Below are 14,356 nucleotides of genomic sequence, written 5' to 3'. Positions count from 1 at the left end.
TTTGGAGAAGAAGATGGATTCTAAATCTCAAGAAAAAGCCTCGGACACAGCTTCCACAACATTCCAGCAAATCACGTGGGTGGTTACTATGAAATAAATGAGATTGAAAAATGGGGAAATGAGGTTATGATTCCAACAAGAAAATCACGTGGATGGTGACTTAAAAAAAATAAAAGGGAAAATCACATCATGGGTTCTCAAGGTTTGGTATGAATTTGGCCTTGTCTCATAGTTTCCTTTAATTTTAGTTTATGGTCTAATAGTGCAAATTAATTCGGTTCAATCCCTAATTTTAATGATTAATTATTAAAGTAACCTCACAAGTATTCGATTATACTAATTGGGTTTCCAAATTATAATTTCAATTCTAATAAGCTATCTTTATGGCGAGGAAAATTATTTGGATACGAGTTAGTAATTTTGATGGTCTGGATCGAGAGGAAAGTATTAGAAGTTGAATCAAAGATCGAGGGCATTCGAATGAAATTTAAATAGTCGACCAGTATGGCACGGAAAATCGAGGTAATACTTTACTACCTCTTTATGCTTTATGGAACATGTGAATATTGGTAAATGTATGAATAAGATAATGTTGGTCTAATTTGTGTAGTTAATGAATTTTTACACTCGATCCGAACACAGTAGAAATTTGGCCACTGATTATGGTTCAGATGATTAATATAGGAGATTGAGATATTGTTAGAATTAAATTACAAGTTTTGTGATTAGTGATAAAGGAATCAGCCCTGGATTTGTAACTTATATTTTATATCAACAAAGGTTAAATATTAAAGATACTAAGATGAGAAATTATGAGAATATTCTGGTTGGATAAAATTACTAAAATACCCTTATATTGTAAGATGACAAGAATTATCCCTGGAAGTTGGTTAATAACTCTGAAAAGACTTATTGATTCGATATAATTACAGATGTGCATAAGAAATAATAGTTTTGTTTAGAAAATTTGGATAACTAGTTTTTAATGCCAAAAAGGGTTTGAGCAAGATGCTAGAAGTTTGTTAAGGAATAATTTTAAAAACAGAGAATGTTCGGGAAAGCAATTGACCATAGGATCTTTAAATTATAATTATTTTCGTTAAGAGCTGATATCGAAATTATCTGGTTAAGAAATTACTAAAATGCCCTTGAGAGGTAAAATAGTCTGAGTTGAATGAGAAAGTACTTTGAGGATTTGTACTGAACTCGATTAAGTACGAATTTGATTGTTAAGATCCTGACTTAGTGCAAAAAAATTATTGATATTCCGTTGGTAAAAATCTGAGAAGACACTTGACCCTAAAATATCCGAGTTACGAGTAAATACCTGAAGAACAATTTATCGGGGTGCTCTTTTATCAGAATTGTTCGAAGGGACTGAAATAGATGATAAATTGTAATTAAATAATAAGACAAGATGGAAGGAAATGATTGAAATATATCAGATCTGTAGAATGACCAGAATACCCCTGTAATGGAAATGACCCAAGAATATCACCAAGCTCAGGAATGATGGGATATCCTCGAGCTCTGTTATGATTGGAATAAAACTGAACACCAAAATGACCAAAATACCCTATGGCCTATATTAAGTAAATGTCTTGGATTAATTAAGGAATCCAAATAAGCATAGGTGTTGGACTACCTTTAAAAGTAATGGAACACAATTTAAGTGAGTAGATCAACCCTAAAGCTATATCAATACCTGAATGGCATAAATATTACTTGAATGTGTGTTTTTCTACTCAAGTTATGCTCGATGATAATTTTGGAAGTATTCAGCTCAGCTCAGCTCAACTCTAGATCGCATTCAGCACTAAGAATTGAATATTTGTTCGACAAATCAACCACAAAGACCGAATTGAACTGAACGGAAGTACAATATGTATCCAAAATTCAGAAACGTCTGAATTACTCTGAAAAACCCCAAAGTAACTGGAATGGACTTGACTGCTAAATAAGCTAAGTAACCTCAATGACTGAGGATTAAATAAGTGAATTGGATAAGTCTGGAAATTCTGATGAGTTTATAAGATGTATTGTCCTTATGGAACATGAACTACAAATCAAGCACGTCAGTATTTCATGATATCGTAGAAGCTTGGAAATGAAATAAAGACCATTGAAGATCTATTGAGCGATGATTCTGAAGATGATCTATGGACAAGAATTTGTGGTATTAAAGAGTAAATATCCTGGAAGGAAAATGAATTGATCAGTCGACATAAATTGTTAAGGTTCTGAATCTTCATTCTCAAGTTGTTCGATTATCCGATCAATTGACATGGATGTAAAGGATTCTGAATACCCTTCTGATTACGTAAAACTTCTGAAAACTGTCCGAATAAGATATAATCCTGATAATTCACATTCTGAATAACTGATGATTCCGTCAGTTAATGAACTTTTCCAATAGTATTTCTAACTTCTGGTATTTTATCGGTATACTGAAAATTCATGTTTCTATGCATGCTAAGATTATTCAATACCTTTGAATAATATCTGTAAACTCTGGTGTGTTCCCTAATCATATAAATATTTTATCTGATTTCTGACTTGAATTCTATTCTGATACATTACCTGAATTCTGTTCTGATTTCTGATCTGGATTCTGTTGTGATATCTGATCTGAATTCTGTTTTGATTTCTGATATCTCCGTTTACCGACGGAGAAATGTTTTATCTAGGTGGTTTATTGTTGAAGGAAGATTATCTGCAGGCTTCTCGGCTGTGTGCTCAGGGCCTCACTGGTTGTGCGGTGTGTATGGTTCCGGGGAACCTACACAAATAGATTGTGAAAGGATGGGGGTGTGTATATATATATATGTTTTAAAATAAAAATTTGTATATTTTTACTGGTTTTTACGGGAACACACTAGATAACCTATTCTGATCTCCTGAACTCAGTCATTCGAAATATTTATCTGAACTGAAAGCTCATTATCTGTTACCATCTGAAATATTAGTAGGATCTCCGATCATCATAAAAATCTATACATGTTCGGAAACAATAAGAAAATATATGTTTATCTGTATCTGCACGTTCTTCAGCATCATCTGGTAGTTTTATATTACTGAACTTTTCGAAGCTCACTCTGTTACTCATCTTTTCAGGTTAAAAGAATTGTATCAGTGCAATTATCGTCATCAGTAAGGGAGTTCTTCTGGTGTTGTTTACAGAGTACGACACATGTGATTAGGGGGCATGTAATTGTATTTTGTTTTATATACGAGTTTGAAAATCTGTTTTATTTTTAAATAGTGACAAATGATTTTATAATTTTACATGTTCTGATAAAAAGTTTTAAATTTTCCGCTATTTTTACAGTGGGTCACTCCGGTGGCCCTAATGTGACAACCAAGATCGGATCGGGTTACCCGCATCGGTCTGGGGGTTATATTTAGTGGTATCAGAGCCTATTGTTTGAGTCAAATTTTTCAAGTTAGACCGGCCGGTCAAATTTCAAAATATGTCTGATCAGTACATGCCCCTAGACTACAATCGTACCTCTGTGAGCTGGAATTTCAGGGCTGAGTCACTATATGTAACGAGTAAACCGAAGTTCTATCCATTAAGGCTATACTTATACAAAAAGAAATACCAGTAACATATGTCTAAACGTTGTAAAGTACCCCCGAGCCATGCGAGACTTAATTATCCGAGAAATGCTGACCCGACTCCAGAAATGAAATTGGGATATGCTGCTGCTCTGTGAGTCTATTCACATAATCAATGATGAATTGTTTCCACAAGGATAAATTTGTTCTGTTTATTTTATTGGAATGAGGAAGAGTTCTGATAAGAATGTATACTCAACTGGTTACGGATTAGTGGAGGATTTCTTTAAAAGCTACTTGAAGATATGATATAATTGATTGAAATTTCATTTCTGCAATTTTGTGACATGAATGAATTTCGAGGACGAAATTCTTTTAAGAATGGGAGAATTTTCACACCCCAATATGGGGTTAGATTTATTTTAGTTTAAAATATGTGAAAGGATATAAAGTATGATTGGTAAATAATTGTTTTAGCATATTATTATTTTATTAATCAAATTGAGGGCCACTCAATAAGTGCTATATTTTTTTAAGTAATGATAATGGTATTGCAGACAAGGTTGGAATACATTGCTTTCAACTTTCACTTTCGGCCAGCTAGCTTTTGTATCCACCACCATTTAGGTTTGACAAAGCATCTTATCTAAGGTTCTCCACTATAATTAAAGCTTCAATCCTTGGTTCTTCATCATAATCACTTGGTAGTTTCATACCAAGTTTCCATTAAAATGGCACCACATGGAGATGCTATCACTACTAGCATAGTCTACCTTTTTGACAAAATATAAAAGAGATTCAATTTCAGTGTAGGTTTCATTACTAGATTTGTTTGTATTATCAATTCAGGGTTTTGACAAACAAACGTGGCCGAACTCAACCAGCTCATCGTGCTCATGGTTCATGAAATACGGGTTTAACAAAAGCAAACCAATGAATTTGAGTCTAATCAGGTCGTCCAATGATGCACCAGAAGCTTTCATTATCATTTTATGTGCAATGTTGGCACCGGCACTATCTCTGGCCAAGAACACTCGATCGAAGTCAGCTCTTTCGTTGAGACATGGCTCGGGACCATCCCTTTTAGTGTGCAAAGCCACCCACTTAATCGTGGTCCATACGTCGTCGTATGCAATGGATAGCTTCTACTCCGGGGTTTTTCTGTACTCTATCGAAACTGCATTAGTTTGGCTTTATTGACCACGGAAGTGAGGTAGTATTGGTTAGTAGGAGATAAAGGAGACTCTATGCAAAACACGCCACCGTGGATGTAGATGAGAAGCGAGATTTTGGCAGTGGGGTATACGGTTTGGGGGAGAAAAATACGAGCTGAGGTGAGGGTAGACACTGGTGTGTCCTTGGATTGAATGGTGAGTTGAGGGTAGCCGCATGGTGGCACCGTTTCAGTTTTCCGGAGTCTCTCGACTCGACCGTCTTTATAAACTTGGAACATGGGATATGAAGGGACGAACACCTTAGTTATTTTTGGGGAACAGTTTGAAGCCATTTTGGAGAAGAAGATGGATTCTAAATCTCAAGAAAAAGCCTCGGACACAGCTTCCACAACATTCCAGCAAATCACGTGGGTGGTTACTATGAAATAAATGAGATTGAAAAATGGGGAAACGAGGTTATGATTCCAACAGAAAAATCACGTGGATGGTGACTTAAAAAAATAAAAGGGAAAATCGCATCATGGGTTCTCAAGGTCTGGTAAGAATTTGGCCTTGTCTCATAGTTTCTTTTAGTTTTAGTTTATGGTCTAATAGTGCAAATTAATTCGGTTCAATCCCTAATTTTAATGATTAATTATTAAAGTAACCTCACAAGTATTCGATGATACTAATTGGGTTTCCAAATTATTATTTCAATTCTAATAAGCTATCTTTATGGCGAGGAAAATTATTTGGATACGAGTTAGTAATTTTGATGGTCTGGATCGAGAGGAAAATATTAGAAGTTGAATCAAAGATCGAGGGCATTCGAATGGAATTTAAATAGTCGACCAGTATGGCACGGAAAATCGAGGTAATACTTACTACCTCTTTATGCTTTATGGAACATGTGAATATTGGTAAATGTATGAATAAGATAGTGTTGGTCTAATTTGTGTAGTTAATGAATTTTTACACTCGATCCGAACACAGTAGAAATTTGGCCACTGATTATGGTTCAGATGATTAATATAGGAGATTGAGATATTGATAGATTTAAATTACAAGTTTTGTGATTAGTGATAAAGAATCAGCCCTAGATTTGTAACTTATATTTTATATCAACAAAGGTTAAATATTAAAGATACTCAGATGAGAAATTATGAGAATACTCTGGTTGGGTAAAATTACAAAAATACCCTTATATTGTAAGATGACAAGAATTGTCCCTGGAAGTTGGTTAATAACTCTGAAAAGACTTATTGATCCGATATAATTACAGATGTGCATAAGAAATAATAGTTTTGTTTAGAAAATTTGGATAACTGGTTTTTAACTCCAAAAAGGGTTTGAGCAAGATGCTAGAAGTTTGTTAAGGAATAATTTCAAAAACAGAGAATGTTCGGGAAAACAATTGACCACAGGATCTTTAAATTATAATTATTTTCGTTAAGAGCTAATATCGAAATTATCTGGTTAAGAAATTACTAAAATGCCCTTGAGAGGTAAAATAGTCCGAGTTGAATGAGAAAGTACTTTGAGGATTTGTACTTAACTCGATTAAGTACGAATTTGATTGTTAAGATCTTGACTTAGTGCAAAAAATTTCTTGATATTCCGTTGGTAAAAATATGAGAAGACACTTGACCCTAAAATATCCGAGTTACGAGTAAATACCTGAAGAACAATTTATCGGGGTGCTCTTTTATCAGAATTGTTCGAAGGGACTGAAATAGACGATAAATTATAATTAAATAATAAGACATGATGGAAGGAAATGATTGAAATATATCGGATCTGTAGAATGACCAGAACACCCCTGTAATGGAAATGACCCAAGAATATCACCAAGCTCAGGAATGATGGGATATCCTCGAGCTCTGTTATGATTGGAATAAAATGAACACCAAAATGACCAAAATACCCTATGGCCTATATTAAGTAAATGTCTTGGATTAATTAAGGAATCCAAATAAGCATAGGTGTTGGACTACCTTTAAAAGTAATGGAACACAATTTAAGTGAGTAGATCAACCCTAAAGCTATGTCAATACCTGAACGGCATAAATATTACTTGAATATGTGTTTGTCTACTCAAGTTTTGCTCGATGATAATTTTGAAATTATTCAGCTCAATTCAACTCAACTCTAGATCGCATTCAGCACTAAGAATTGGATATTTGTTCGACAAATCAACCACAAAGACCGAATTGAACTGAACGGAAGTACAATATGTATCCAAAATTCAGAAACGTCTGAATTACTCTGAAAAACCCCAAAGTAACTGGAATGGACTTGACTGCTAAATAAGTTAAGTAACCTCAATGACTGAGGATTAAGTAAGTGAATTGGATAAGTCTGGAAATTCTGATGAGTTTATAAGATGTATTGTCCTTATGGAACATGAACTACAAATCAAGCACGTCAGTATTTCATGATATCGTAGAAGCTTGGAAATGAAATAAAGACCATTGGAAGATCTATTGAGCGATGATTCTGAAGATGATCTATGGACAAGAATTTGTGGTATTAAAGAGTAAATACCCTGGAAGGAAAATGAATTGACCAGTCGACATAAATTGTTAAGGTTCTGAATCTTTGTTCTCAAGTTGTTCGATTATCTGATCAATTGACATGGATGTAAAGGATTCTGAATACGCTTTTGATTACGTACAACTTCTGAAAACTGTCCGAATAAGATATGATCCTGATAATTCACATTCTGAATAACTGATGATTTCGTCAGTTAATGAACTTTTCCAATAGTATTTCTAACTTATGGTATTTTATCGGTATACTAAAAATCCGTGTTTCTCTGCCTGCTAAGATTATTCAATACCTCTGAATAATATCTGTAAACTCTGGTGTGTTCCCTAATCATATAAATATTTTATCTGATTTCCGACTTGAATTCTATTCTGATACATTACCTGAATTCTGTTATGATTTCTTATCTGGATTCTGTTCTGATATCTGATATGAATTCTGTTTTGATTTCTAATATCTCCGTTTACTGACGGAGAAATGTTTTATCTAGGTGGTTTATTGTTGGAGGAAGATTATATGCAGGCTTCTCGGCTGTGTGCTCAGGGCCTCACTAGTTGTGCGGTGTGTATGGTTCCGGGGAACCTACACAAACAAATTGTGAAAGGATGGTGGTGTATATATATATATGTTTTAAAATAAAAATATGTATATTTTTACTGGTTTTACGGGAACACACTAGATAACCTATTCTGATCTCCTGAACTCAGTCATTCGAAATATTTATCTAAACTGAAAGCTCATTATCTGTTACCATATGAAATATCAGTAGGATCTCCGATCAGCATAAAAATCTGTACATGTTCGAAAACAATAAGAAAATATATGTTTATCTGTATCTGCACATTCTTCAGCATCATCTGGTAGTTTTGTATTACTGAGCTTTTCGAAGCTCACTTTGTTACTCATCTTTTCAGGTTAAAAGAATTGTATCAGTGCAACTATCGTCATCAGTAAGAGAGTTCTTCCGGTGTTGTTTGTAGAGTACGACACGTGTGATTAGGGGCATGTAATTGTATTTTGTTTTATATAGAGTCTGAAAATTTGTTTTATTTTTAAATAGTGACAAATTATTTTATAAGTTTACATGTTCTGATAAAAAATTTTAAAATTTTCGCTATTTTTACAGTGGGTCGCTCCGGTGGCCCTAATGTAACAACCTAAATCGGATCGAGTTACCCGCATCGGTCTGGGGGTTACAAACCTGTTATGTTATCGTCTATATTTTTTTGGACATATTTTACATAAAACAATAACATAATCGGTTATTACCTTTTTTATAACCAATTCAAATATTATTTCCGGTTAAATTATATAATATTTTCGGTATCGATTTTAATCAGTCACTTATTTAATCAATCTCATTATTTTTTAACTATATTTTAACCGTCTCACAGCAGAAGTCTCCTTGCTATCAATGATATTCTCGTCTATCAACTATCAGATTCTTTTTCGCAAAGAATCATCGGCTGGCGATCGTTCTTACATCTCTTTTTCACCTTTATGTCATTTTTATCTGGGGGGAACTGATAAGCAATAGTAAAATATCCGAGTTTACGATTTTCACTCAGAGACGCTAATTCACATATATGTTCCGCAAAATAGACATACTTTTCCCCTAAATATGTAAGTTCATAATGTCTAAAATATTAGAGTCAAAACACATAAAACAAATTGTGTTAAAAATAATTTAAATTAATATTTTTAAAATTACATTAATCATTAAATTTTGTTATAAGTTACAAGGAGGATGAGGGTGAAAGTTTTTATTAAAATTTTATGATTTGTAAAATAATTTCTCAAAATTAATTTTTAAATTATTGTTTTAAAAACATTAAAAAAAATACGAGATGTTTCTCATTAATTTAATGTGTCAGATTATCTCTTCACATTATTTAACACAACTAATGGTGTCATATATATATATATATATATATATATAACAAAATTCAAAAGTTTGATATTTATTGTGTAATTTTTGAAAGTTCAATGTCTAAATAAATTACTTCGAGATAGTTTAATGATTAATTGTGAACTTTACTCTTAAATTAAAGGGTTGATGTGAAAGTAAAAAATTTCTTCATTAAAGTTAAGATTTTCACTAATTTTTAACTATTGCTAGAAACTAACATTTTTTGACGTCTTCTACGATCACCCTAAACAATGTTAAACTCCTCAAATCATCTTTTATCATTTTGTTGATTTAGATTTTTTCAAAACAATTTTAAAACTCACGAAATCAAACAAAAATTTAGTAAGGGCTTCCTTGAATTTGAGGGTTTTTGGGATGTGTGTTTAGAATTCAAATAGTGAGAAGTATTTTTTTTAGAAGTCGAACAATGTACTTCGAAACTAAATTTATCGGACGGTCATAAGAGGATATTAGAGTATTAAAAAGTTAATTTAATATTTTTTTCGATTTTGAGTGAATTTCATAAAAAAAATCAATTCAATGAAAAAAAATATAAATGAAATTTGAATGTTCTGATATCAATCTTATCACGAATATCAAATGACAATGAGTAATAATTAAACGTCAACAGTCATTAATAATTACCTATAAGCACCAAAATGATATATAAATTAAAATTTAGGCTTAATGTAAAAATAAATGTCTAAACTATATTCAAAGTTAACTTTTAGTGACAAAAAAATATTTCGTTAAAAATAAGTATCTAACGTTTCTTCCGCTACACTTTTAGGTGCTTACCGTAAAAAAAACCCATTAAGTGACAAGTGTCACATTTATATTTTTTTTATTTTTTTAAAAAATAAAAATATTTTTTTAAATAATCCCCGCCGTCCCTTCCCTCCCACTCCCATCCACCCCCTGTGTTCTCTCCCTCTCATCCCCCAACCTCCGACGACGAATGGTCACCACCGACTAAGTTTGTTTGAAACAGAGCGAGGAACTCAATGGTGGCGACTGTGTAATGCACGGGTAGCAGGAGTCGTCAGAATCGCTAAAAAATAGGAAAACCTTAAATTTTGATGATCATTTGCGGCGCTTTCCACAACAATTGGTGCAGTTGTTCGATGGGCTAGAGACTAAATTTTGATCGCGGCGACGAGACGGTTCTTATGGCATCAAAGGTGACGGTCACGGACCAACGATGGTAGATCAATGATGGAGGAAACAAATAATATTTTTAATTTTTTAATAAAAAATTTAAAAAATATAAAAGTGACACATGTCACTTAACGACTAAATTTAATGGATGTCACGACATAGACTCCTAAAAGTGTAACGTTGGAAACGTTAGACACCTATTTTTAACGAAAAATTCTATAGACACTTAAAGTTAACTTCGAATATATTTGGACACTTATTTTTACATTAAAAATCTAAAATTTAATATTTTAAAATAAAATATTTTAAAATTTAGTTACAATTAATACATAAACAAAATTTAACGAAAAAACGTTTACATCATACGCTATTAACAATTTAATAATCAAATACTTATATTAAAACTAAAACTAAATTAGATATTTAATTGAATCGTTTTAAATTTTCCATATAAAATAGATACAACAAAGCCCTGAACAACATAGAGTGATATATATATATATATATATATATATATATATATATATATATATATATATGGTAAAGTATAGTAATAGTCACTGAATTTTTCTAAACCTTTCATTTATGTCGTCTAACTTTTAAAACTTGCAATACAATCCTCAAACATTTAGTCCGTTTGCAATATGTCCCTCTCCATTGCACTGTCATTAGTACGTTTGCAATATGGCCCCCTCCATTAAACTGTCATTAGTACATTTGCAATATGGTCCCTAACTTTTCACGTGCTTGTATTTAGGTCCCCCAACTTTTAAAACTTGCAACATAGTCCTCAATTTCATTATAAACCCCAAATTCCTTTTCGATCTCGAATTTCCTTTTTCGCTTCTCTTCTCATTTCCAGTGTAAACTTTTCAATCGGAGATGCATGAGAAATTCTAATCTAACTTTGAATTAAGTGGAGTTGTTGACTTGAATAAGGGTTCATTGAAAGAAGACCCGACCAAGGGACTATCGGGACCATCAATGATTCAAGGTGTAATGTTAGATACATGTCATCTCAGGTGAAGCATAGATGTTCGATGAAATGCTTGTGAGAAAAAAATGGGGTTAGAAATGCAGAGTTGACAAATACTACTAAGATGAACCAAGTATCATTGTTGAAAGTCACCAACAAAACTGTAATTATTTTGTATAAATGGTATATAATAATTTCTTCGTTTGATCCTTTTGGTTAAATATTTTCTAACAGGTGATCAAATATAATGAAATCTCAAACAGCGTATTCACCTCTCAGTCTTTTTCGCTCACATGCACTATCGTTTGGTTTTTGTTCTTCAATTTTCCGCCATGTAAAATTGTAAATCCAAGTAGTGCTCTGTCTTTCAGCTTTTTATTTATAAAGAAAAAATAGAGGAAGAATTGTTGAAGGTAACACCGATTGCGTTTATTTTTTTAGCCTCTCCCCTGACTTGCAAAAAGTTTTTTATTTTCTCTTTTGGGCTATCCAGAAGTAAGCTTTTCCTCTTTCACACTTTCCCATTTTCAGCTTGCATTGTGTTTTTTTGTTGAAATTTTTATGTTTATGGAACTGCATGTCAATGATCTGGATATTCAATGTTAGTTTAGAACCAAAACCATCTAATTTTCTTTCTTTCTTCTTAATCAAAACTTTTAGCACTCCTTATGAAAGATATTCAGTCCATCAGAATAGAAGTGAAAGAGGGTCCTAGGCTAAATTTTTTTTATCTTCTTGTTTGGTTTTTCTTTAAATCAGGGAATTGGTTGTGAGTATCGACATAGTGAAATCATCAGGCTCAATCTGAGAGACTTATAGTACTAGTTTACTAGGAATTGTATTGATCCAACCTATAGTTTTCGGCGTCCTGTGAGCTCGTATTCTTTTTAATAGGTTCATGTTGATTATGGGACTGATATATCGTGAACGAATTGAATTTATTTTACACGTTTTGGAAAATTTACAGTTGAATTGTATTGAATTATAGCTTTAGAAGACAATTATGCATGCATGCAACTCGAAATGCATCATGACAGGCTAATGTATTTGGAGCAGCTACTTGATCTTGTCATGATGTCTTTCGAGTTGCAAAAGAGACTGAGAGGTGAATGCGCTGTTTGAGATTTCATTATATTTGATCATCTGTTAGAAAATCTTTAACCACAAGGATTAAACGAAGAAATTATTATATGTCATTTATACAAAATAATTCCAGATTTGTTGGTAACTTTCAACAATGATACTTAGTTCATCTTAGTAGTTTCTGTCAACTATGCATTTTTAACCCTATTTTTTTCTCGCAAGCATTTCATCGAACATCTACGCTTCACCTGAGATGACTTATATCTAACATTACACCTTGAATCGTTGATGATCCCAATAGTCCCTTGGTCTGGTCTTTTCTCAATGGACCCTTATTCAAGTCAACACATCCACATAATTCGAACTTAGATTAGAATTTTCCAAGCATCCCTGATTGAAAAGTTACGCTGGAAATGAGAAGAGAAAAGCGAAAAAGGAAATTTGAGATCAAAAAGGAATTTGGGGTTTAGAATGAAATTAAGGACTGTGTTGCAAGTTTTAAAAGGTGATGTTGAGTTAATCGATCGATGGAATCGACCAAGAGGGGATGAATTGGCAATTAAAAAAATTGGTGGAAGCTTTTGCAGAAAATTGAAAGTAATTGCACAACGATTTAAAGTGGTTCGACTTTCTCAACCAAAGTCTACGTCCACTACCTTAGCTATCCACACTAAGGATTTTCCATCAAATTCACTAATTTGTTTTTTCTTTTGAGGACAAAGAGAAACCTTACAACTCCCTCAAGAATTATACCCCAATTCTTGAGCACACTCTTTTTCAAAGAGAAATACACAAATTTGCAAACTTACAAGGAAAACCTCACAAGGAAATATGTTTGCACAATTCTATAACAAGATAAGAACACTCAAGAGATGATTACAAATGAGCACAAATTGTGTTCTTGAAAGCAAAATGAATATTGAAAGGAAAATTAGCTTGAATTGCACAAACTTGATGTTTGATGCTTTCTCTCTTGTTTCTCTATTGATTCTTCTTTATTGTTGTTGATCAATGGCTTCTAAACTTGTTTAAATACTCCTTCAAATAATTCTGAACGTTGGGGATGATTAGTGGAGTCAATAGAGCCGTTTAAGTGTGAAAACAATTAATTAAATCAGTTGGGAGCGTCAGTGCATCGATGCATAACAAGGTGCATCGCTGCATCAAGTGTAAAATTCAAATGTTTTAACCGTTGGAACACTTAGTGTATCAGTGCACTAAGCATGCATCGATGCATAAAATGCATTCGATGTTTTAAAAAAGCCCAAGTGCATCGATGTATGGTGTGTGCATCGATGAATAAAATGCATTCGATGTTTTCATTAAAACCTGAGTGCATCGATGCATGAAGAGTGCATCGGTGCATTAATTGCATTCGATGTTCAATTTATTCATTGGTGCATCGATGCATAGATTGGTGCATCGGTGCATCCCTTTGAAAAATTGATTTTAGGCTTGATTTTGGTTGAAAATACTTTGTGAAAATTGTTCAAAAAAATATATTAAGTATAAAACACAATTTTACACATTTAGTAAGGTTTGAAATTGATCTTGAAAGACTTGGAGTAATAATTTGATATTCGAGTAATTAAATCGAATATACTTAGAAAATCATTTGTAAAATCTTAAAATTCATTTAACTTAATTTGTTATATCGAAACATCAAAATGTTTTCAACAATCTCCCCCTTTTTGATATAACAAAACATTTGTGTAATTTTAAGATTTTCTTTGAAAATTAATTTTGAAATTACTCCCCCTTACTATAACCACTTCTCCCCATAACATTTAACATTTCTCCCCCCTTTTTGTTAAATCAAAAAGACTCTAAAATATTTTTAAACAAGGTTTTGAAAAACTTAGCCAAATGATTAATTTAAAGATTAAGCTGCTAAGATCACAATAAAAAGAAAGATTAACCATTAGTTTCATAATCAATATTTTATAATCAAATGTGAAATGGCATAATTGG

The 14,356-nt window shown here is 32.6% G+C and overlaps 1 pseudogene; it reads right to left on the bottom strand.

Annotated features, from left to right (window-relative positions):
• Positions 1-4,403: 4,403 nt before the first annotated feature.
• Positions 4,404-5,065, bottom strand: LOC120211756 (annotated as a pseudogene).
• Positions 5,066-14,356: the final 9,291 nt, after the last annotated feature.

This window comes from Hibiscus syriacus, unplaced genomic scaffold (genome assembly GCF_006381635.1).
Source record: "Hibiscus syriacus cultivar Baekdansim isolate YM2019G1 unplaced genomic scaffold, ASM638163v2 tig00109983_pilon, whole genome shotgun sequence".
In the NCBI taxonomy this organism is placed as follows: Eukaryota; Viridiplantae; Streptophyta; class Magnoliopsida; order Malvales; family Malvaceae; genus Hibiscus; species Hibiscus syriacus.
This window is presented reverse-complemented; position numbering and strand designations above follow the sequence as displayed.